This window comes from Giraffa tippelskirchi, chromosome 5, assembly GCF_054371585.1.
Source record: "Giraffa tippelskirchi isolate mGirTip1 chromosome 5, T2T-mGirTip1v1.2.pri, whole genome shotgun sequence".
Lineage (NCBI taxonomy): Eukaryota > Metazoa > Chordata > Mammalia > Artiodactyla > Giraffidae > Giraffa > Giraffa tippelskirchi.
The window spans coordinates 126152867-126174700 of record NC_137279.1 but is presented as its reverse complement, the minus strand read 5'-3'; the positions used below and the strand labels follow the sequence as shown (position 1 = coordinate 126174700).

Sequence of the window (21834 nt, the reverse complement as noted above, 5' to 3'; positions counted from 1 at the left end):
GGAGCCCCCCCAAATAAAGTCAGTCTCTGTTTCCATTGTTTCCCCATCTATTTGCCATGAAGTGATGGGAACTGGATGCCATGATCTTAGTTTTCTGAATGTTGAGTTTTAAGCCAACTTTTTCTCTCTCATCTTTCACTTTCATCAAGAGGCTCTTTAGTTCTTCTTCGCTTTCTGCCATAAGGGTGGTGTCATCTGCATATCTTGATTGATATTGATATTTCTCCCAGGAATCTTGATTCCAGTTTGTGCTTCATCCAGTTTAGTATTTCTCATGATGTACTCTGCATATAAGTTAAATAAGCCGGGTGACAATATACAGCCTTGACGTTCTCCTTTCCTGATTTGGAACCAGTCTGTTGTTCCATGTCCAGCTCTAACTGTTGTTTCTTGACCTGCATACAGATTTCTCAGAAGACAGGTCAGGTGGTCTGGTATTCCCATCTCTTGAAGAGTAGTTATGTATGGATGTGAGATTTGGACTATAAAGAAAGCTAAGTGCTGAAGAGTTGATGCTTTTGAACTGTGGTGTTGTAGAAGACTCTTGAGAGTCTCTTGCAAAGAGACTCTTGCAAAGAGACTGTAAAGAGATCCAATCAGTCAATCCTAAAGGAAATAAGTCCTGAATATTCATTGGAACAACTGATGTTGAAGCTGAAACTCCAATATTTTGGCCACCTGATGCAAAGAACTGACTCATTGGGAAAGACTTTGATGCTGGGAAAAATTTAAGGCAGGAGCAGAAGGAGGCGACAGAGGATGAGATGGTTGGATGGCATCACTGACTCGATGGACATGAGTTTGAGCAAGCTCCAGGAATTGGTGATGGACAGGGAAGCCTGGCATTCTGCAGTCCATGGGGTTGCCAAGAGTCAGACACAACTGAGCAACTGAACTGACTGAATCCACTTTGAATTTATTTTTGTATATGGTGTTAGAGAATGTTCTAATTTCATTCTCTTACATGTAGCTCTTCAATTTCCCAGCATGACTTCTTAAAGAGAGCCCTTTTCTCCAGTGTAAATACTTGTTTCCTTTGATGTATGCATTAGTATTTAAATGTATGTGCTGCTGAATTATCACCCAATTTGTCTTTACTAATCTATATTTCCCTCAACACTCATATGCTAGGTATCTTCTGTTGCCCCTTCAAGTGCACCCTCTTCTTTTCTCTTCCTTGTTTTGTGCCCACGGAGGCTGACCTGGGAGTACCGGTCCTTTGGCTTCTGGCTTCTGGTAGAGCTGGGCTAATAATAGAAAGCTTACAGGGTAGGTCACTGACAGGAGGTGAGAGGGGAGGAGAGTTTGACTGAGGTACTGCTTCTCTTGGTTCTTCCTGTGGAGTTGCTGAGGGCTGGCTGCCTCCGAACACCCAAGGTCACAGTTCTAATAGGTGAGATAATCTGCTCAGCTTTTTCACTCTAGCCTTGGGGACTGCCTTATCCCTTTTAGGTTCCCTTCACCCTGCCCACGCCCTTATGAATAATCCTTTTATTAAATGTTCTTCAGATTTCCCAGTTTGAGTGTGTTTTTTATTTCTTATGTGGATTCTGAGTAATACCACTTGTATAACAGTGTCTTTTGCTTCCACATTTCATGTCAAGACAGGGTATTATCCACGTTTTTAATCATTTCAGTTCTCATAAGGGGAAAATGGTATCTTGTTTTAATTTATATATTTTTGATTATCATTGAGTTTGAACATCTGTTCACATGTTAATTGGCTATTTGCATATTTCTTTTAATTGCTTGTTAATATTCTTTACCCATTTTTCTTTTGGGTGATCTCTCTCTCTGCCCGCCCCCCCCTTTTAAATTCTTATTTTCAGTAGAGTATTTTTTCTATTATATTTCCCAACTGATTGTTGTTAGTGTAAGTGAAAATTAATGGGTTTGTATTTTGCCACTCCTCTGAACTCTTTTGTTGGTTTTAATAGATTTTAGTTGATTCTCCTGGATTTTCTAACATCATTTGCAAAGTATGATAATGCTGTTTCTTCCTTTTTGATTTATGCCACATTTCTTTATCCTGTTTTACTACACTGGCTAGATCCTCCAGAGCACTATTGAACAACATGGGTGGTGGTGGGAATTTCTGTCTGATTCCTGATTCTAACTCAGAGCTTGTTTCACAGAACTCTAACACTGATGGATACCCCTTGAGAAAATTTCAGACTTATGCGGGAAGGGCTATACATTCTTAGAGAATCCCGATACACTCGAATATGGTAAAAGCTCTGAATTTTTCTTGTTTTTGTTTCTTACTTTTAGTTCTAGTACTGAACTTTATGCAGTTCATTATAAGCTCAATAATTTGCGTAGGTCCTGGAGGGCCAGAATACAAACAAAATATTTTATAATAATATAGTTAAACCACTGTGGTTTTATGTAAAAATTCTGAATTCTAAGGATTATTTATTATGCCTCTTCTCAATGCTTATTAATCTAGATACATAAGCCACTATAGTTAAGCGATCATATGAATGGTCCACCAATTTGGCACGTTTTGCTCTCAAAAGAAACAACTGAGATTTAAAAAAAACTAACTTAAATGGAAGGATGGATGTCAGGAAATCATACTGTTCTTTCTCCCTCTCTTTCTGCCTGTTTTTTAATACACACACACACACACACACACACCCAACCAAATAAAAAATTTCAAGAACAGACCTCAAGTTGCTATTTTCTTATGATGTCCATGCTTCTTTATTAGCCCCCTACCTCTTATCTCCAATCTTTCACTCTCTCCTTTCCTTTCTTCCAATGCTTGTTTAGTTATCTCCAGAAAAGTCTTCATCAGTGTTCTTTTCCCATTCTGATTATCACTTAAAAATCACTCTTATCATTGTTGATAAAAATAAAGTTAATATTAAAAAATATCTAATATATGTATATCTAAATATATATATGTATCTAAAAAAGTATATAAAAAAATAAGAGAAAAGAAAGGCACTCGTGTTTAAACTTACCTTAACTGCACAAGTAACGCAGGTTGTTATGTGTGCACATGAAATGAAGCCCTAAAACAGAGTTGATGACAACAACCTCCAACGACCTTGAAAAAGCTTAGAAGTCCCCTTCAGGATTCTGAGAAATGTCTTATCTACATTTTCTTTCTCTTCAAATTAAATCTATTATTCCCAGAGCATTTAAGAATAATAAACTATCTTTTATTCAATTTAACTTTCCATTTTCTTTAATTACTGGTGTAGAAGCAGTTTTGCTTACTGCTAAATTTCATTGTAAATCTTTCAGCTATGCTATAAGACTAAATTAAGCTTTTATAAATTTTTTTAGGGCCAACCTAATCCTTATTTATTGCTTCTAGGGTAATGCTCATCTTAAGTTTAAAAAACCTGACATGCAAATAAAGTCTTAGAGAATAACTCACTTATAATTTGGCAATTCTTGTGTGGTAAATTGGTGGAAAAAAAAGAAACAGAACCAAAAGATGGTCTCTCCTATTTTTACAAAATTTCTTCTGCTGGTTCAATAACGTCAAATTTTGGGGTTGTGAATCTAAATCACATTTCTAGTGTAATATAGAATTACAGAAATTTGGTTGTGCTTCAACTTGGTTACTATCCAATCATTTCAGTCATATATTTATTTTTCATTTTTAATAAAAAATCTTTAATTTCTGAAGTTGAAATTCCAGTGTTTAAAAGAATAGATCTGTGACCTGATGCTAATAGAATGGCATACTTATTTTTTTTTGACAGGGTAGAGGGTGGTGTCTGGCAAAATGCCTTTTCCATTGAACAGATCTATAAGAAGAGAAAAGTTATTATTGCTAATGAATTCAGGGATTTTACTTACTGGAAGTAGTCAAATAGTCTGCTACAAAATGCACATTGCATTATGAACCATAACATTGCAAGGTTTGTAATATAAGAGCTGCTAAATATATTTTGAGCATCACAAAGACTGTGTTTTTTGCCTGGAGCATGCTCTTTGTTATATCCTGCATCTCATATTCTTATCTTTTTCATGAGGAGTGGTGAATCTCAATAAAATCTATGGATTGTGTTATGTTTAAAGGCTACTTACTGAACCAATATTTTCACAGATAAGATCAATAATATATGTGTAAACCTTTGAAATTTAGATTGGAGAGGAAGCTGCCTAATAAAACTCTGGTACTGAATTTTATACAACATCTTACCAGTCTTTTAATTTTATATTCAAGTCCTGAAGGACCAAAAGACAAACTGAACACATCTGCAATTATCTGGATTAAACCATGATGGTTTTATGCAAAAACTCTGAATGCATTTAAGGTTTATGTATTGTGAAGGCATTGCGTAATGGTTATTCATTTCATTTCTTTGTTAAGAACCTTTGCCTGTTCTGAATTACAAGTTTTATGTTTATCCTATTTAGTTGGACCATTAGTTCAAGATGCAGAATAAGGGAGCACTATAGTTCTAAAGTATGATTCATCCACAGATTTTTTTTTATGGATTTGGTATTTAATGCTATATTTGTAAGGCCATAAGTTATCAAACCATGTAAGTGCTAAATTCCTTTTGAAGCTTTCAAGAGGTATTTTAATTAAGTTTTCAAAATTGCTTTTGGATCATCTTCACAATTCTTTAGTGCTTTATTTCCATTAACAAAGTAGTAATTAAAATTAAAATTTAAAGGAAATAACCACAGTAGGTCATACTTTTATTAACTTGAGGTAGATAATGAACCTGTCCTATATAAAGACTGAGCTAAATCTGCTGAGAGACTGGGGATAGTGTATTTTAATTAAGGAAATCCTTATTTGCATCTAACAAACAGCATTGCTACTCAGAAATTTAAGACCTTAGTGATGGATATTAGTATATTGCCTCAACAAATCTAATAGAGATTTAATACTTGTGTTTTAAGGAGCAATTTGTTAAAAATCAAGAGCATTTGCATAGTAAATTTCAAGGATATTATTCTTTGCAGAGATTTCTATAATTAAGGAACACATTAAACATTAAAATTTTATAAATTTTGTAGTACTAGTAAAGCTTGCTTGTTATTAAACTGAGCCTCATTTTCAACTGCACATAACCCTATGGAAAAGACCATCTTTAATAAAGACATAACAAATGTACTGTCACTAAGGTTTTTTTTCCTTGAATCTTGAGCAATGGCTTATGTGTTTAAATAATGTTTTAGCATGCAAAATGCAACTCTGAAGACATCTTTTCAGTTGGATGGAGAGTATTTAATCATTTAAAAAGTAGACCAAAGAGACTTACCCCAACCACACTGCTAAGCAGTTACAAGCTGCATCATATATAAATTAAGTGTTCTCTAATTGAGGGTTTGGGTAGAGTCTTTCTTTAGTCAGTTAAGTGTTTATGGTATTAATATCTACTTTAGTTATTTAGAGTAAGGAAATTAAAAAGCTCATTTTAATTAAGAATGACAACTTTATTCTCAAGGTTCCTTTTATTTTGATGGTACTACAAGATAATTTTAACATTTGCATTTTATTGATCCAGAGAGAGTATTTTTATGAAATATAGCTTAGGAAAAGGCACAAGAAGCACAGTTCGCCTGTCGTCATATAGATTTTTGACTTGTGGTCAGAGTGTCTCTTAGATATTTTCACCTGAGGGTGACTTAGGATATGAAGAGTTGGGCTCCTCAGAAAAGAATGAATATATACTTCATTCAGTTTACCTTAGATTGCTATGTATCCTTATTATCTTAATTATCCTTATTCCATAAATTAAGTCCCTTTGTTTTTTCCAACCAAGAGGAAAGGATTAGAGAGTGTTCGCCAAGAGTATCTACAGAGTCCATTTGAGCGCTTTGAATTTCCTGCTTGGTAAAGTGGTAATGCTAATATCTATGTGAGTGGTAATGCTAATATCTATGTGATGTGATTGTCCTTCCCCCTTGGCAAGAAATGCAAGTATTTATTCAACATTCATTCAATGAATATTATATTTCAAAGGACTAATTCAGGTTGTATGGGTGTGGGCATGGAAGAACTCATGATTTTTAATTCAGCATTGCATCAATTCTAATAGAAATTATAAAATACTTTAGGTACTTAGTTTTATCATATATTGGAGCCTGTATGGAAGGTGACATTTCAAGCTATTCTCATCATTTAAAGATTTCTATGCTATCAATATATTTTTATTATTTTTATATAATCAGCTAAAAGAGTCAAATAATTGTAGTGTGTAAGATGAATTTTATCAAATAACAGCAATGAAAGAGATGTTTGAATTTTTTCATTAGAAGAGCAGGTTAAAGCTACAAAAATAGCAGGCATCTGTTGAGGTTTCAGTTTTCAAAATTGTAATTACTGGCTGGGTGATCTTGAATCTTAATTTCTACATTTGTACATTGGAAATGAGGTTGCAAGATTAACTATGACTTACCTATTTCCTCAATGGATGAAACTGGAGCCTATTATACAGAGTGAAGTAAGCCAGAAAGAAAAACACCAATACAGTATACTAACACATATATATGGTATTTAGTTAATCGGTAAGGATAACCCTGTATGTGAAACATCAAAAGAGACACAGATAAATAGAACAGTATTATGGACTCTATGGGAGAGGGCGAAGGCGGGATGATATGGGAAAATGGCACTGAAGCATGTAAATTATCATATCTGAAACGAATCGCCAGTCCAGGTTCGATGCACACAGGGTGCTCGGGGCCGGTGCACCGGGATGACGCAGAGGGATGGGATGGGGAGGGAGGAGGGAGGGGGGTTCTGGAAGGGGAAAACATGTGCACCCGTGGTGGATTCATGACAATGTATGGCAAAACAAATACAATATTGTAAAGTTAAAAAATAGATAAATAAACTAGTTAAAAAAAAAGAATAGATAAATTTGAAAGCTTTAATGATTTAATAGGCAAAGCTTATGACAACTCTTTCCTCCTTTTCTGTTTTCACTACCACTTGCTCATCTCTACCCCTTGTTATTATTTAAGAGTTGAAAAATTAATCCCAGAAAGATGAAATCATTGATTTAGGTTAAACACTAAATAATTCAAAGCTAAAAATGAACAGCAGATGCAGATCAGCTCATTTATGTCACTCAGTCTTGGATGTGGATCAAGTGTTTCTATGTGTGGTGAAACACAGTTATACCACAGGGATTTGGGGAGGACTCGCCTAATTGCCTATTATGTCAAAACGTTTACAACCTAACGTCTTGGATGAGGGGCTTCCCATGTAGCACAAATGGTAAAATATCCAACTGACAATGCAGGAGACACAGGAGATGTGAGTCCAATCCCTGGGTTGGGAAGATCCCCTGGAGAAGGAAATAGCAATCAACTCCACTATTCTTGCCTGGCAAATCCCATGGATAGAGGGGCCTGGAGGGCTATAGTCCATGGGGTCGCAAAGAGTTGAACACAACTGAGCATGCATGCACATCTTGGATGAAAACTACTTTCAGGCTATTTGCTGTTTAGTTTGCAATGTATTAGATGCTCAATAAAACCGGGTGTTTGGAAGCTGATCAACTAACTTGTTGAGTTGTTCATAACCAAGTCTTCACTGTAGTGTGGGGAAAAGAGCTAAAAATAACAGCCAACATTGCTCAGCATTTTTTCTGTGAGTCAGGCACCAAGTATTTCACATTTGGTAACTCATTTAATTATCATTCTAACCTTATAGTACTGGCATCATTATCACTTCCATTTTATTTAGGAGAAAACCACGGTACAAAGAATAAAATTGCCTGTGCAAGGCATACGATGCCATGGCCTACACTGTTAACTTCTTTGTTATCCTGCCACTTACGTTAATTTTTTGTGGCCTGCCTAAGGAGAATTGGTACAGGGATATGTACAGGGCCCAGATCTCTTCTCCAGTGATTAGTTTTTGGGTTTGAGGCAGTGCTAGTGGAGGACACACATGGGAAAGGGTCTGAGAGAAGAGCAGCAGCCCAGAGCATACTGTATCACAGGGGCTTTGGAATTAGATGAGTTTTTCAAGTAGCCCAGCAACTTCCTAGCATGATCTCAGGTGAGCTGCCAAAGCACTTTGAATTTCCTGCTCGGTAAAGTGGCGATACTAATGTCTACATGATGGGATTTCCATCTCATGTCACCCACAAAGCAGATGCCTGATCCAGAGCAAGGGCTTTCTCCCCTGTAGCTATTATTATAATTTGCCCACTTATTTCACCTTAAAGTAGTATGATATCTCGATAGAACTCTTCTGCCCAAAGCTCTCCCACTCAGAAACTAAGCTCTGTTTCATTTTTGTTAGTCTTGGTGACCCATAATGTCCCTGGATTCAATGCTATGGGTTTTATAATTCAGTTTTCAAATAAATATTGCTTTCTCTTCAGGTGTATCCATTTTCCACATGAGCAAGCAATAAGCATCTGCGAGACATTGGAGGGTCACTGCAAAAATATTTTTATAAGGCACTTATTCACAGTTAATCTCTATGATAGTACTTTGTGGGAATTAGTAGTGGTTAAACAGATTTTTGGAAAAACAATCCTGACACAGTATGTTTTCATTTGGAAAGAGGAGAGGGATTTTCATTTTTTCAACTCAGTAAATATTTATGGAGTACTTACTATGTGCCAGGTACTGTACCTGGGTAGAGTGAATAGTTTTCATTTTAAGTGATCACTGAACGATTGATGGAGCCTGTTTGTAATGCTGGGTTAAGATAGATTGTGATCTTGAGCTGGCAGAAAAGATTGCTGGGGGCTGAGAGAGGGGAATGACAAAATTGGACTGTGTACTTGCTGCTTAGGACTCAATATACAACAATGCTAAAATTGTTGTATATAAGCAAAATCCAAATATGAGTCATGTTGCATTAGACACTCCCTATACTTATAAAGTACTTTGAATATGTTGACTGTTTTGGACTTAATTATATATGCATGTAATAGTGTATTATACATGTATTATACAATCATTTGATATATTTTGTCTCACCCATACCATCATTCTATACCACCTTGGTATGCCTTCAAAGAGAAATTATTAATTATCTTCAGATATACAACAGAGACATAGTCCCTCCCCTTTAGAAATTTAGAGTTTAAAATAGATACTACTAAGACCAAAACACACTATAAATTATCAAGCAGGTACCTACACTGAATAAAATATTTCATTTTTCCAGAAATGTCACTTACTTACCTTAATCAGCATGTATGCTAGTAATTTTTGCTTCTGTTTCTGCAAAAGCAGAAAGAACTAATGATTCAATCTTAATGGGGAATGAGCTGAGATGTCACAAAATTGTACAGTTCTTTAAATTAGTTTTCCCCATCCTTCTTATTATTGTTATGCTCTTTATGATTGCTGCTCTAAAATATTAACCTTTTAAAAAAATTCATTGCACAGTTGGTTGCAGCACTGTGATCTGCCAAATTAGAGTGTTCCGAATGTTTTTGTCTTTGGGAATCCCAGTGGGTCTACCTAAATTCCCTGAAGAGAGGAAAATTCAAATCATTGTTTCCCCTTCCCTGCTTTTGTTCACAGAGAGAACAGATCTGCTCATCAAGAGCAAAAGCTCAGAGGTGAGATCAGGAAATTGTCGGACAAGGCAGCTGAGTTCTGCTTTGTGGAACATTATCAGAAGGGTGAGCCCTCCAGTCAGTTACCATGAGGTGTCTCGGTGTCTGAGGTAGATTATATGAATTGTCAGTTGAAAGCATTGATAGTGTTCCATTAGTAATGAATTATGGGTGTAATTTCATTAATTTCTTTACCTCAGTCAGTACCTGTTAGTGTAAGTTGCTCAACCAAACATCAAAAGAACCACTGCATTTTAACCTTTTAGTCCTTTACCGTGTAGCCAGGAAGAGCAAAGAAATAAATTAGCATAACCATTCCTTAAAAAAAAATGACTGGAGATAAGCAGTGGACATAATTTTTCCTGTTTTTAATTTAATAGCAGGTTTATGGTTTTATGCAAAACCATTCACATTACATTTGACCCTCTGGGAGCTGCCTTTTTTTTTTTCTGTGGGTATAATTTTGAGTCTTTAATAATCTGTTGTTAAATCCAGTCTGAGTTTGATTAATGAATTGTGATGAGCCAGTGCATTAATTTGCAGGCTTGGTCTAATGCCCTAAAAGACTGCTTTGTTGTGGATGTTATTAATGCTAAACTCTTCAGGAGGAGCCATGGGATGGCAGTGTTCCTCAAATAATGGACGCACTACTTTTTTGGGAAATCCCAATGACAGATGTGTAGCTTTAGAAGTGACAATGGAGCCGTAAGACTGAAAGGAGAAATTCTGATTTAGTTTTATGTTCTAGAGTACAGGGCTACAGTCTGTAAGGGGTCTGTGGATGAAATTCAGGAGAGTCTGTGAATTTAGAGAGTAAAAAATTTCTGTACTTTTGTTAACTTCTAACTGAAATGTAACCTTCTGTTTGATTACGAGTGTAGGCAACAGATCACAGTATTATTAATAGTATCTGTGATTTTGTCATCAGTAGAAATCACAGGTATTGTCATAACACATTATAGAGTTGCGAGTACCTCAACATGTCATTTATGCTTCTCACTGCTTCAAAATTATAGTCGTTATTAGACAGCCACTCCATCTGGTTATTTACTGTGTTAGTAAAGAAGTATATATAATACTATACTGCAAACTTTAAAATTATAACTGTATTTTAATGTCATTGGTTTCATTTATAATCTTATTTTAGTCATGATTCTGAGAAGGGGTCTATGGCCCCCAAATGACTAAGAACCCCCCTTTTTGAGCGACTGTGTCTGTACTGCCATCTTTTCTCCTGATAAGCTGATCCTTCTTCTCTTCCTCAGACTCTGTTGTCAGAACAGGTCTAAGGGGACTTCCCTGGTGGTCCAGTAGCTAAGACTCTGTGCTCCCTATGCTGGAGGCTGGGGTTTGATCCCTGGTTGGGGAACAAGATTCCACATGCCACAGTTAAGAGTTCGAATGCTGCAACAAAGACCTGACACAGCGCCCCCCACCCCCCCTCCCCAAAAAGAACAGGTCTAAGTTTCAAACATGTTACCCATATGGCCAGATGATAGCAGTGACTGAGTTGTGCTAATGCAAATTCTCAGTTACTCCCCCGCTCTTCTCCCCTAGGCTCCTGGTAACTACGAACTGTTTGCCTTACTGATAATTTCCCAAGCCCATATTGTACTGTCTGATACACAGTAGGCACTTAGTAAGTATTGAGTGAATGAATGATACTTCAAGGGGAGATAATTTTTTATCCCATTTGAATGAATCTGGGATTTAAAATCATTTTTTAACATGAAATAAAATCTACAATACAAATTCTAAAGAGTTTCAATTCAGTTCAGTTCAGTCACTCAGTCATGTCTGACGCTTTGCAACCCCATGGACTGCCAGCACACCAGGCTTTCCTGTCCATCACCAACTCCTGGAGCTTACTCAAACTCATGTCGATTGAGTTGGTGATGACATCCAACCATCTCATCCTCTCATCTCATTCTCATTCCCTTCTCCTCCCACCTTCAATCTTTCTCAGCATCAGGGTCTTTTCCAATGAATCAGTTCTTCTCATGAGGTGGCCAAAGTATTGGAGTTTCAGCTTCAGCATCAGTCCTTCCAATGAATATTCAGGACTGATTTCCTTTAGGATTCACTGGTTGGGTCTCCTTGCAGTCCAAGGGACTCTCAAGAGTTTCCTGCAACGCCACAGTTCAAAAACATCAATTTTTCAGTGCTCAGCTTTCTTTGTAATCCAACTCTCATATCCATACATGACTACTGGAAAAACCATAGCTTTGACTGGACGGAACTTTGTTGGCAAAGTAATGTCTCTGCTTTTTAATATGCTGTCTAGGTTGGTCATAACTATTCTTCCAAGGCACAAGCGACTTTTAATTTCATGGCTGGAGTCACTATCTGCAGTGATTTTGGAGCCCAAGAAAATAAAGTCTCTCACTGTTTCCACTGTTTCCCCATCTATTTCCCATGAAGTGATGGGACCAGATGCCATGATCTTAGTTTTCTGAATGTTGAGCTTTAAGCCAACTTTTTCACTCTCCTCTTTCACTTTCATCAAGAGGCTCTTTAGTTCTTCTTCACTTTCTGCCATAAAGGTGGTGTCATCTGCATATCTGAGGTTATTGATATTTCTCCCAGCAGTCTTGATTCCAGCTTCTGCTTCATCCAGCCTGGCATTTTGCATGATGTACTCTGCATGTAAGATACATAAGCCAGGTGACAATATACAGCCTTGATGTACTCCTTTCCCGATTTGGAACCAGTCTGTTGTTCCATGTCCATTTCTAACTGTTGCTTCTTGACCTGCATACAGATTTCTCAGGAGACAGGTCAGGTGGTCTGGTAGCCCCACCTCTTTAAGAATTTTCCACATTTGTTGTGATCCACACAGTCAAAGGCTTTGGCATAGTCAATAAAGCAGAAGCAGATACTTTTCTGAAACTCTCTAGCTTGTTCGATGATCCAGCAGATGCTGGCAATTTGATCTCTTGTTGCTCTGCCTTTTCTAAATCCAGCTTGAACATCTGGAAGTTCACGGTTCACGTTCTGTTGAAGCCTGGCTTGGAGAAATTTGAGCATTACTTCACTACCGTGTGAGATAAGTGCAGTTGTGCGGTAGTTAGAGAATTCTTTGTCATTGCCATTCTTTGGGATTGGAATGAAAACTGACCTTTTCCAGTCTTGTGGCCACTGTTGAGTTTTCCCAGTTTGCTGGCTTATTGAGTGCAGCACTTTCACAGCATCATCTTTCAGGATTTGAAATAGCTCAACTGGAATTCCATCACCTTCACTAGCTTTGTCTGTAGTGATGTTTCCTAAGGCCCACTTGACTTTGCACTCCAGGAGGTCTGGTTCCGGATGAGTGATCACACCATCATGGTTATCTGGGTCATGAAGATCTTTTTTGTACAGTTCTTCAGTGTATTCTTGCCACCTCTTCTTAACATCTTCTTCTGTTAGGTCCATACCATTTCTGTCCTTTACTGAGCCCATCTTTGCATGAAATAATCCCTTGTTATCTCTAATTTTCTTGAAGAGATCTCTAGTCTTTCCCATTCCATTATTTTCCTCTATTTCTTTGCACTGATCACTGAGGTAGGCTTTCTTATCTCTCCTTGCTATTCTTTGGAACTCTGCATTCAAATGGTTATATCTTTTCTTTTCTCCTTGCCTTTCACTTCTCTTCTTTTCTCAGCTATTTGTAAAGCATCCACAGACAACCATTTTGCCTTTTTTGCATTTCTTTTCTTGGGAATGGTCTTGATCACTGCCTGCTGTACAATGTCACAAACCTCTGTCCATAGTTCTTCAGGAACTCTGTCTATCAGATCTAATCCCTTGAATCTATTTGTGACTTCCACTGTATAATCATATGGCATTTGATTTAGGTCACACCTGAATTGTCTAGTGGTTTTCTCTACTTTCTTCAATTTAAGTCTGAATTTGGCAATAAGAAGTTCATGATCTGAGCCACAGTCAGCTCCCGGTTTTGTTTTTGTTGACTGTATAGTGTTTCTCCATCTTTGGCTGCAAAGAATATAATCCATCTGATTTCTGTACTGACCATCTGGTGTTGTCCATGTGTAGAGTGTTCTCTTGTGTTGTTGGAAGAAGGTGTTTGCTATGACCAGTGCGTTCTCTTGGCAGAACTCTATTAGCTTTTGCCCTGCTTCATTTTGTACTCCAAGGCCAAATTTTCTGTTACTCCAGGTGTTTCATGACTACCTACTCTTGCATTCCAGTCCCTTGTGATGAAAAGGACATCTTTTTTGGGTGTTAGTTATAGAAGTTCTTGTAGGTCTTCATAGAACTGTTTAATTTCAGCTTCTTCAATGTAACTGGTTGGGGAATAGACTTGGATTACCGTGATATTGAATAGTTTGACTTGGAAACGGACAGAGATCATTCTGTTATTTTTGAGATTGCATTCAAATACTGCATTTCGGACTCTTTTGTTGACTATGATGGCTACTCCATTTCTTCTAAGGGATTCCTGCCCACTGTAGTAGATATAATGGTCATCTGAGTCAAATTCACCCATTCCAGTCCATTTTAGTTCAATGATTCCTAAAATGTCGGTATTCACTCTTGCCATCTCCTGTTTGAGAATTTCCAATTTGCCTTGATTCATGGACCTAACATTCCAGATTCCTATGCAATATTGCTCTTTACAACACTGGACTTTACTTCCATCCCCAGTTACATCCACAACTGGGTGTTGTTTTTGCTTTGGCTCTGTCTCTTCATTCTTTCTGAAGTTATTTCTCCACTCATCTCCAGAAGCATATTGGCCACCTACCGACCTGGGGAGTTCATCTTTCTGTGTCCTATATTTTTGCTTTTCATACTGTTCATGGGGTTCTCAAGGCAAGAATACTGAAATGATTTGCCCTTCCCTTTTCCAGTGGACCATGTTTTGTCAGACCTCTCCACCATGACCCATCCATCTTGGGTGGCCCTACACGGCATGGCTCATAGTTTCATTGCATTAGACAAGGCTGTTGTCCATGTGATCAGGCTGGTTAGTTTTTGTGATTGTGGTTTTCATTCTGTCTGCCCTCTGATGAAGAATGATAAGAGACTTATGGAAACTTCCTAATGGGAGAGACTGACTGAGGGGGAAACCGTGTCTTGTTCTGATGGGCAGGGGCATGTTCAGTAAATCTTTAATCCAATTTTCTGTTGATGGGTGGGGCTGTGTTCCCTCCCTGTTATTTGACCTGAGCCAAACTATGGTGGAGGTAAAGGTCCTGTGCAGGCACTGCTGCACTCAGTGCCCCAACCCTACAGCAGGCCACCGCCAACCCATGGCTCCACCAGATACTCCTGGACACTCACAGGCAAGTCTGGGTCAGTCTCTTGTTCTAAAGAGTTTATTGCATTATAAAATGTATTTACAAGGCATTAGGAAGGTTTATAGGAACTGATATTAACCAGTTTATTGTCCAATATTTCAGCTTATTGGGGTACCACAGACTCTCATAGCTGATTTTTAAAAGGATTGTTATAATTAAACAAAGAGAAATGAAATTCTCCAAAGGTGAATGTAGCTGCAGCAAGATAGGAAAGTTTGATTAAAGAAAGAGATTATCATGTGTAATGGGAGTGTATAGAGTATAGGGATGTGTTTTGTTTGTGTCTCTGTGTGTAGAGAGACTCAGTCTAGGTGAGAGGGTTTTTAGAACTGCAAGTTGCCTTAGAGATTATTTTTCAATTTAATTTAACAAGTATTGAAACTGAGGCACAAAGAGGTTAAATGATCAGTGACCTCCTAATTGATGAATCCAATAAAGCCTGCCCAGACCTTATCTTACTTGGCCACTCTATTGTATTTTGGTTGCTTACCTTTTCCTTTTTCTCGAGGCCTGTGCATAGGCGCTTTCTGTCACCCAGAATGCTTTCCTTTCTGCTGCTTTCTATTCTTGCCCTTTATTCTTTGTTTTTCCAGAAGAACACATCTTTTAAATCCTCCTGGTCTCCATCTCTCAAGTAGAGCTTTGCTTTAATTCAGTGTTTATCATTAAAATAAAATTTCCAACTTTTAAAGTAGCCTTTTAAAGTTTTCTCCACTCTTCCATGTTTCCACTCCCCATCCTTTGGTGCTTTTAGTATCATTAATAGACTATCCATCTGTTTATGTATTGCAGCTTTTGGAGGGCAGCAAATCATTATGATATCTAAGATATTTTCACCCCAAGAACCAATTTCACCTCCCTGGGGGTAAGGTCACACCTATTGAGAATGTATGCTCTTGTAAAACTTGGATGTCGCCAGACTCCCGCTGTCTGTGGGTTCAAACAGGGTTACAAAGGGCATTAACCTCCCATCCTGCTAACAGAAATCCCAGTCTTTTCTATGTAGTTTCTTCTCTCCTCAAACTCCTCAGGAGTGTTTACCTGTTTTTTATGAAATTAGTCTTTGTTCAGTCTGACTATTTCTGCCTGCAGGCAAACTAGGAACACAGACACTACCCTCACAGATGAACTGTAGAAGAGACATCCTCCATGTTGTCGTGGTCTTGATGGTCAAGTCTACCAAGTGCTACTGGTGGGTACTGAATCTCATAACTCTCTGCTGTTGCTGCCACCACAACTGTCTGGTGGGTGGGGAAGACGATGGCCATTGCTGCTCTTGTTTGCTGGCCTTGGCCAGATTCTCTGGTAGAGTAATTGCTCTACCAGTCAAGGGTGTTTTTTGGGAGCATAACTATTTCAATTCTCTTCTTACACAGATATGATCTCCAGGGTACAGCTAAGATACCAGATGACTTTGCAACTTCCTGGGTGTTCCATGGTCTCTCTGGTTTCTAAGCTTGGCTCATGCTATTCCATCTTCCTGAAATGTTCTTCTCTTTTTCAAGTGGATAACTCGACTCTGGTAACAATATTACAATATTACTTCTTTTAGGAAGCTCCTTGAATTCCTCTTCAGAGACTATGTGTGGTACTCCTCCTACGTATTCCTATGGTGTCCCAGATTTCTACAGTTATTGTATGCAGACTATTTATTTATCTGTATCTCCCACTATGCTCTAAGCTCCTTACAGGTAGAAAACATATAGGTGTAGCCTAGCACAATTCCAGTCATCTAGAAGGCTTTCCACAACTGCTTATGGAACAGTTAAATTTATTCTAGATACCTGTAATGTAGCAGTGAATAAAATAAAGTCTTTACCCTCTTAGAGGTTACATTCTAGTGTGTAGAATAGAGAAAATATATATAGTAAACAAGTAAAATGTATATTATGCCAATGTTGATAAGAACTAATGAGGAAAATTAAGCAGAAAAGAGGACATAGTATGCCTAACCCCAAACTAACTTTTTTTCCTCTTTGAATTCGCTGTATGTTCAGTCTTTCTTATTTTAGCAGATACAACTCTATTCTTTTGGTTGTTTGAATCAAAACCCTGGAACTCATCCTTTCTCTTTCTCTTACACTCCTCATCCAACTGTTTTTGTCTCCTCCTGCTAGAATGTAAGTCCCATGAAGGGAGTAATCCTTGCCTATTTTGTGTATTTTTTGTCCTGAGCACCAGACCAGTAACTGCTCATATTGACACTGGGTACATATTTGGTGAATTGAACAGAAGAGAAAGAGGAAGTTGTCAGTTAGTGGAGGGAATTGCAATGATAATGGTCAGGGAAAAACGTGATTTTTTTGCAGAGACCTGAAGAAAGTGAGGGAATAAGCTGTGTGAATCTAAGGGAAGCAACATCCAGGCAGTGTAAATGTCATGGGGCAGGAATATCCTTGGTGTGTTCTGTGATGAATAAAGAGACAGTAAGACTGGAGTACAGTGAATCAGAAGTGAGGGTAGGAGAAGAAGTAAGTAAGGAGATGGTAGTCCAGATCATTCAGAGACAAAGGTCATGACAATTATTTGACTTTTATTGTAGATGAAATGAGAAACCAGCTGGACGATTTAGTGGGCAGTAACACTATCCAATTCAGCTTGAATAGCTCACTGTGGTGACTGTATTGACAATAGACTACAGAGAGCAAGGGCAGAAACAGGAAGACCAATATGAAACTCTGAAATAAATTGAGAAAGATGCTATTGGGTTTACACAAGGTTAGCAGCTGGGAGGTAGTGAGAAATGGCCAAATTTTGTATAAATTTTTAATTAAAGCCAATAGGAAACATTGATATAGATGTGAGATGTGAGAAAAAGAGGAACCAGGAATAATTACTGTTTTCTTTTTAAAGTAAAATTTTCTTTAAATGTAACAGACATATTAAAAATGTCCAAATCATAAGTGTACAGCTTGGTGAATTTTTCACAAAGTGACAGTGTAGTCACCTTCTCCAGTGAGACCTAGAACATTACCAGCCCCTAGGAGGCTCCTACTGTGCTACTTCTCAGTCATTTTCCCTCATTGTCAATGTAACCACTGACCTTGATGTTCCCTACAGGTTAAGCACAGCTGAACCTGTATTTGCAACTTTGGAAAGGTCATATCTTCATTATTATTTAGTTCAAAATATTTTCTAACTTCCATTTTGATTACTTCTTTTTTTTTTTTTTTTTCCATTTTGATTACTTCTTTAACTGATTTCCAAATATTTGGTGGATGTCCTTGTTATTTTGTCATTGATTTCCAGCTTAATTCCCCTGGGGTCAGAGAATATGTTAATGGTTTCAATATTTTGAATTTTGGGGGACTTGGGGACATGTTTTATGACCCAGCATATAGACAATTTTTGTAAATATCTTATGTCCCTTTAATATATTAGAAGCTGAATTTTACGTATGTCAATTAAGGCAAGTTTGTTAATATATCATTTATTCTGATTATTCAATGAGTAACTGAGAAAAATTTATTAAAGTGTCCTACTGTAATATTGGACTCATTCTACTTTTAGTTGGGTCAATTTTTGCTTTACTTAATGAAAGAAGATGAATTTAAAATTGTCACAACTTTCTGGTAGATTAAATTTTTTTTACTAGTTAAAAACTGATTTTATTGTAAAATAAAACATACATACAAAGAGAGATCATGTATCACCTATGTGTACAGTTTAAAGAATAAGAGAAACATAAGTACTACATAACTTAAAGATACAGAATCCCTTTAATCGCCTCATTTATGTTGCTCCCTAGTCTACTCTCATACTTCTATCTGGAATTTTTTTGTTAATCACCCTTGTTTTTAAAAATAGTTCCTCATTAATATAAGCATTCCTGAATTATTGTTTAGTTTTATCAGTTTTTCATTTCCATATATAGTATATTAATTTTTAAGTATCAGGTAAAAATGTCCTTTTTTTCTGTTTAATAATGGTATTTACATGATATGTCTCTATTGTTTTAGTGCAAGTGTTTCTGTATCATTATATTTAAGGTGTCCTTATTTAGGCTACATAAAATTAAAATTTTATGTTTTGAATTTAGTTATACATACTGTCTTTTATTTGAAGTATTTAGTCCATGTATATTTACTGTAATTGCTGATATATTTGGAATTATATTTACTGGATGCAACAACAAAATTTACCTGCATGCATATGTGCTAAGTCACTTTAGTCATGTCTGACTCTTTGTGACCCTATGGACTGTAGCCCACCAGGCTCCTCTGTCCATGGGATTCTCCAGGTAAGAACACTGTAGTGGGTTTCCATGCCTTTCTCCAATCCTTTACCTAATAGAGTCTAATATAAATTAATAGTTTTACCACTTCCCAGGCAATGCTAGGATTTAAGAACACATTAAGTCTATTTTTCCTTTTCTGCTGTTTGAATTATTGCTGTCATATATTTTAATTATACATGTATTTAAACTTCAGACTTAAATTGAACAAAGCAAGGAAAACCACTAGACCATTCAGGTATGACCTTAATCAAATCCCTTATGATTATATGGGGGAAGTGACAAATAGATTCAAGTGATTAGCTCTGACAGACAGAGTGCCTGAAGAACTATGGACGGAGGTTTGTGACATTGTACAGGAGACAGGGATCAAGACCATTCCCAAGAAAAAGAAATACAAAAAGGCAAAATGGTTGTCTGAGGAGGCCTTACAAACAGCTAAGAAAAGAAGAGAAGCGAAAGGCAAAGGAGAAAAGGAAGATAAACCCATTTGAATGCAGAGTTCCAAAGAATAGCAAGGAGAAATAAGAAAGCCTTCCTCAGTGATCAATGCAAAGAAATAGAGGAAGACAATAGAATGGGAAAGACTAAAGATCTCTTCAAGAAAAGTAGAGATCCCAAGGGAACATTTCATGCAAAGATGAGCACAATAAAGGACAGAAATGGTATAGACCTAACAGAAGAAAGCATCACTACGAACAAAGCTAGTGGAGGTGATGGAATTCCAGTTGAGCTATTTCAAATCCTCAAAGGTGATGCTGTGGAAGTGCTGCACTCGATATGCCAGCAAATTTGGAAAACTCAGCAGTGGCCACAGGACTAGAAAAGGTCAGTTTTCGTTCCAATCCCAAAGAAAGGCAATGCCAAAGAATGCTCAAACTACCACATAATTGCACTCATCTCACACACTAGCAAAGTAATGCTTAAAATTCTCCAAGGGAGGCTTCAACAGGACGTCAACCGTGAACTTCCAGATGTTCAAGCTGGATTTAGAAAAGGCAGAGGAACCAGAGATCAAATTGCTGACATCTGTTGGATCATCAAAAAAGCAAGAGTTCCAGAAAAATATGCTTCTGCATTAGTGACTATGCCAAAGCCTTTGACTGTGTGGATCACAACAAACTGGAAAATTCTTAAAGAGATTGGAATACCAGACCACCTGACCTGCCTCCTGAAAAATCTGTATGTAGGTCAGGAAGCAACAGTCAGAACTGAACATGAAACAACAGACTGGTTCCAAATGGGAAAGGAGTATTGTCAACCTGCTTATTTAACTGCTATGCAGAATACATCACGTGAAATGCTGGGCTGGATGAAGCAGAAGCTGGAATCAAGATTGCCGGGAGAAATATCAATAACCTCAGATACACCACCCTTATGTCAGAAAGCAAAGAGGAACTCAAGAACCTCCTGATGAAAGTGAAAGAGAAGAGTGAAAAAGTTGGCTTAAAACTCAACATTCAGAAAACTAAGACCATAGCATCTGGTCCCATCACTTCATGGCAAATAGATGGGAAACAATGGAAACAATGACAGATTTTATTTTCTTGGGTTCAAAATCACTGCAGATGGTGACTGCAGCCATGAAATTAAAAGACGCTTGCTCCTTGGAAGAAAAGCTATGACCAACCTAGACAGCATATTAAAAAGCAAAGACATTACTTTGCCAACAAAGGTCCATCTAGTCAAAGCTATGTTTTTTCCAGTAGTCATGTGTAGATGTGAGAGTTGAACTATAAAGAAAGCTGAGCACTGAAAAATTGGTGCTTTTGAACCGTGAATCCTTTGGACTACAAGGAGATCAAATCTGTCAATCTTAAAGGAAATCAGTCCTGAATATTCATTGGAAGGACTGATACTGAAGCTGAAACTCCAATACTTTGACCATCTGATGCAAAGAACTGACTATTGGAAAAGTCCCTGATGCTGGGAAAGACTGAAGGCAAGAGGGGAAGGGGACGACAGAGGATGACATGGTTCGATGGCATCACTGACTCGATAGACATGAGTTTGAGCAAGCTCCGGGAGTTGGTGATGGACAGGGAGGCTTGGTGTGCCGCAGTCCATGGGGTCACAAAGAGTCAGACATGACTGAGTGACTAAACTGTAAACTTCACCACACGTTAAAATTGTCATTTATGTATTTAACTCCTGTTGGTCATTTTTTCTTGCATTTCTGTCTTTCCATCTGGGTTCATTTTCCTCTTGTCTAAAGAACCCCCTTCAGCATTTCTTTTAATATGGGTCGGCTAACAATTTTTTTCTGATGCCTTTATGTTTGAAGGATATTTTCATTGTGTTTAGACTTCTAAGTTGTCGATAATTTCTTCCAGCACTTCAAGATGTCATTTTATTTTCTTTTTGCTTCTATGGTTTCTGTTGAGAACTTAGTTATCATTGTTGTAGTTCCTTTGAAGATACTATGCTTTTTTAGCTGGCTCTTCTTATGGCTTATTCTTTGTCATTTGGCAGTTTTACTATGATGTGACTAGTAATGTCTTTATCCCACTTGGGGTTTGATATTATTCATCTATTTTGAAAAATTCTCAGATATCATCTGTTCAAACAATGCTTTTGCCTCCATTTCCTCTGTAATCTATTTCTGTACTTCTGAACTTCCCATTTCACTTAGAAATTTGCCGGCTCCCATGTGTCTCTTTCATTCTTTTCTCTAATTCCTTTTTTTCCCTTTGGTCTTTTGGTCTGAATATTCTCTGTGGACCTATCTTACAGTAATAATCTTACTCTTATTTCTATTTAATCCACTATTAAACTCATCTGT

General features: G+C 37.4%; 1 long non-coding RNA gene across 2 annotated transcripts in view; it reads left to right on the top strand.

Annotated features, from left to right (window-relative positions):
- Positions 1-1301: 1301 nt before the first annotated feature.
- Positions 1302-21834, top strand: part of LOC145504894 (uncharacterized) — a 387770-nt gene continuing 367237 nt past the window's right edge. For both annotated transcript variants that reach the window (XR_014052568.1, XR_014052569.1), the window contains exons 1-3: positions 1302-1393; positions 15911-16010; positions 16195-16340. This is a non-coding gene — a long non-coding RNA (uncharacterized LOC145504894). The remainder of the gene's footprint in view (positions 1394-15910; positions 16011-16194; positions 16341-21834) is intronic.